The sequence below is a fragment of the Callithrix jacchus genome, chromosome 21 (assembly GCF_049354715.1).
Source record: "Callithrix jacchus isolate 240 chromosome 21, calJac240_pri, whole genome shotgun sequence".
Lineage (NCBI taxonomy): Eukaryota > Metazoa > Chordata > Mammalia > Primates > Cebidae > Callithrix > Callithrix jacchus.
The window spans coordinates 44,137,965-44,142,803 of NC_133522.1; positions in this window are offsets into that span (position 1 = coordinate 44,137,965).

Below are 4,839 nucleotides of genomic sequence, written 5' to 3' on the forward strand. Positions count from 1 at the left end.
TTTATACATTCAGCAGCTGATGGACATTTGGGTTGCATCTACTTTTTGGCTATTCTGAATAGTGCTACTATGAACATTCATGTACATGTTTTTATGGGGGGTATGTTTTTATTTCTCTTGGGTATACACCTAAGAATGGAATGATTGGATGATATAATAACTGTGTTTAACATTTTGAGAAATTACCAAAATGTTTCTTTCGAAGAAGCTTGACCGTTTTACGTTACCACCCATAATGGGCGAACGGTCCAATTTCTTTCCATCCTTGCCAACACATGCTATTATCTGTCCTTTTCATTATAACTATCCTTGTGGTTTTGAAGTGGTACCTCACTGTGGTTTTGATTTGCATTTCTGCAGTGGCTAAAAACGTTGAACATCTTTTCCTGTCTTCATTGACCCGTTGTTTCTCTTCTTTGGGTAAATGTCTAGATCCATTGTCCTGTTTTAAACTCCACTATTTATATTTTTATTATTGACTTGTTAATTCTTGGTGCAGTCTGGATATAAGCACATTATCAGATATGCGATTTGCAAATGTTTTCTCCCACTTTATGGATTATCTTTTCACTTTCTTGACTGATTATCTGCAGGACACAAATGTTTAATTCTGCTGATGTCCAAATTATCTATTTTCCTCTCTCATCAGTGTTTGTGGTTTGTTTTTAATGTCATCTCTAACGGCAGTTCACAAAGTTTGCTTTCACGTTTCCTCTCAAGAGTTTCATAGATTTAGCTCTTCTATTTAGGTTTATGACCTATCTTAAGTTAATACAATGTCCTTAGTGCATTAGCTTGGCACTACTCACTGAAATTAAGTAGTTTACTGTTGAAATCTCAATTTTATTTGATCAATCTGTATGTTCATCCTTGTATCAATACCACACTATCTTGTTTATTGTAGCTTTGAAATAAGTTTTGAAATCAGTGGGAGTTCTTCAATTTAGTTCTTTTTCAAGATTCTTTTGGCTATTCTGATTCCTTTGAATTCCCATATGAATTGTAGAATCACCCTATCAGTTTCTACAAAAATTGCCATTTGGAATTTTGATAGGTGTTACATTGAATGTATAGATCAATTTCATAGTGTTGCCGTTTTAACATATCAGTTACTCTAATCCATAAACATGGGATGTCTTTCCCTTTATTTTGGTCTTCTTTAATTTCTTTCAACAACGTTTTGTAGTATACAGAGTGTTACATTACAGTATCATAGTGTTCACTATACAAGTCTTATACTTTTTCATTAAATTTGTTCCCAAGTATCTTATTCTTTTTGAATGTTATTATAAATAAAATTGCTTAATTTCATTTTCAGATTCTTCATTGCTAGCATATAACAATGCAATTAATTTGTGTATATTAATCTTGTATACTGCAACCTTGCTAAATTAATTTATTCCAATTATTATTAGTAGATTACTTAAATTTTCTACATACCAAATCATGTCATATGTAAATATAAGGAGTTTTCCATTTTTTGCTGTCATAATTTTAAAAATTAATCTTGTTTACCTAATATCCCAGGCTAAGTATAATGTTAAATAGAAGTAGTGAAAGTGGACACACATACTGTACTTGATCTTTGGGGGAAAGTATTCAGTCTTTCACCATTAAGTATAATATAAGCTGAGATTTTGTATTATTATTATTTTTTCTTTGTAGCTGCCCTTCATCAGGTTGAAGTTTTCCTTTATTCCTAGTTTATTGAGTATTTTTTTTTAATCGTAAAGGGATTTGGGATTTTGTTACATGCTTTTTCTGCTCTATTGAGATGAGCATGTGGTTTTTCTTCTTTCTATTGACATGGGGCATTATTTTTTGGATGTTAAACTAGCGTTATTTTCCTGAGATATATCCCACTTTGTCATAGTGAGTGTGTAATCCTTTTTGCATGTATCTATATTTAATTTGCTTGTATTTTGTTGAGGAGTTTTGTATCTATATTCATAATAGATATAGGTCTGATTTTCTTGTGATACCTTTTGTTCTTGTATCTATATAAAACTAATCTCTAGATGAGCTAGAAATTTTCTCTTTTATTTTTTCAAAGAAGTTTTGAATAATTGTAATAATCATTTGAATGAATGATGATTCTTTAAATAATTGGTAGAATGCACTAGTGAAGTCATCTGGGCCTGGGCTTTTCTCCTGGGAAGTTTTAAAATTAGTAATTCAATAGAGTTTTTAAAAAAAATTTCCTTTTTTTTGAGTCAGTCGCAGTAGTTTATATATTTTTAGAAATTTGTCCATTTAATATTTGTCCGTGGCATGCAATCTTTCATACTGTTCTTTCATAATTTTTTTTTATTTTTGTAAGGTCAGTAATAATATTCCCTCTTTAATTCTTGATTTTAAGAATATGAGTCTTCTCTCTTTTTTTCATAGTCAATCTAGCTGAAATTTGGTCAACTGTGTTGGTTTTTGTCATGGAATCAGCTTTTGGTTATTAAGTTTTCATATGCTTTTTCTAATCTTTATTGCATTAATTAGTGCTCTAATTTTTATGTATTATTTACTTTTTTATGCTTACTTTAGGTTTCATTTTCTCTCATTTTTCCAGTGTCTTAAGGTGGAATTGAGTAATTGATTTGAGATATTTATTATTTTATAATTTAGATATTTATGACTATACATTTTCTTCTAAACATTGCTTAAACTGCATCCAATTCATTCATTTTAGTTTGGTATGTTTTTGTTTTAATTTATCTCAAAGGAGTTCCAAATTCCATATGACTTTTTCTTTGAAATATTGATTATTTATGAAGGTGTTATTTAACTTCCAAATATCTGTAAAGATTTTAAATTTTCCTCTATTATTCATGTCAGATTTGATTCCATTGTCGTTGGAGAACATAGTTCGCATTATTAAAATATTGTACATTTGCTGAGGCTTGTTTAATGTCCTAGCATATGGACTGTCCTGCAAAATGCTCCACTGTGCACTTGAAAAGAAGATACATTCCACTGTTTGTGGGTGGGATGCTCTATAGATGTTTATTAGTTCTAGAGTCTTTAGAGTGTTGTTTACAGTCATGTATCCTTTTTAATGATCTGCGCATTCTATACACTATTGAAAGTGAGGCTTTGAAGTTCCTAACTATGATCGTTGGATCGTCTGTTTCTTTCTTCAATTCCACAAGTTTGCCTTTATATGATTTGGGACATTGTTGTTAGGTATTTATATGATTATAATTATTACATTTTTCTCATAGATTGATGTTTCTATCATTCTTTTCTTTTTTTGAGATGAAGTTTTGCTCTTTTTGCCTAGGCTGGAGTGCAATGGTGCAATCTCAGCTCACCACAACTTCCACCTCCTGGGTTCAAGAGATTCTCCTGCCTCAGCCTCCCAAGTAGCTGGGACTACAGGCACGTGCCACCGTGCTCGGCTAATCTTTTTATTTTTAGTAGAGATGGGATTTCTTCATGTTGGTCAGGCTGGTCTTGAATTCCTGACCTCAGGTGATCCACCTGCCTTGGCCTCCCAAAGCTTTCATCATTATGATGTATCTTCCTTATCTCCATTAACATGTTCTGGCCTTAAAGTTGATTTTGTCTGGTAATAGCATAACCACTTTGACGCTACAGTTGCTATTGACATGATATATCTGTTTTGACTCTTTTACTCCCAACCAATCATCTGTGGACCATATATAGCTGCATCTTGTTGTTGTTTTTAACCTAAGTCAACAATTTATGCCCTTCGATTTGACTGTTTAATCCATTCACATTGCATGATTATTAATGTGATTGGATATATGGCTGTCATTTTACTCTTTGCTTTCTATATGTCTCGTATCACATTTTGTTCCTTTGTTCCACCTTTATTACTTTCTTTTGTATTAAATTAATGTTTGTGGTGTGATAATTTAATTCTTTTAGTGATGTTTTTACCATATTTTTGAGCTGCTTTCTTAGTGGTTGCCCTAGGGCTGTGTACACTGACTAAAAAAAAAAGAGAGAAGACTCAAATTATTAAAATCAAGAATTAAAGAGGAAATATCACTACTAATTTTTCAGAAATAATAAGTATCATAAGGGAATAGTATAAACAGTGTATATATTAACTTATCAGAATGATGTGTACTAACTTAATGCGAGTAAAATAGACACTTTACACTTACGTTGCTCTATTCTCTCTTCCTCTTTTTTAATATTATTGTACATATTACTTATATATGTAATGAACCTAACAATACATTGTTATAATTATTACTTTACATAGTTTTATATCTTTTAAAGAAGCTGACAGAAGAAAGGAGAGAAATATATATTTGTCGAATTTCTCATATTAATCTTTTTATTGATCCTTTCTGGGTCTCTTCATTTTTTTCCCTCTGCATTCAAGTTACCAACAGCTTTCATCTTCCTTCAACACAGCTTCAGTCTCTTTCACCTCCTTCGGGCTGTTTTTGATTAATATGTTAGATTTATATTTGTCATAAGCCCTAGATTATCTTTTGAATGAAAGGTCTATACTAAGCTTGTCCAACCCATGACCTGGGGACCCAAGACAATTCTCCTTCCATTGTTGCCTAGGGAAGCCAAAAGGTTGGACACCCTTGGTCTATACAATACATAAAAATGGTTAGTTGCTGCAGCTCTGGGCTCCTGGTAGACCAAAGAGAAACACAATAGAAACAACTTCCTTCTAGCAAGATTTAACAATGGTAATTAAGAGACTTCATAACTTTGTGAACTGCTCGAAAGACTGCCCAAGACTAAGCTTCAAGGGACTCTCCAAGTCATTAAAAAGAGTTTCATAATGCTGGAACCTTTAATGAACAGGACAGTAATGCACTGAAACTATCAGGACTGCGTCAATGTTTGATATTC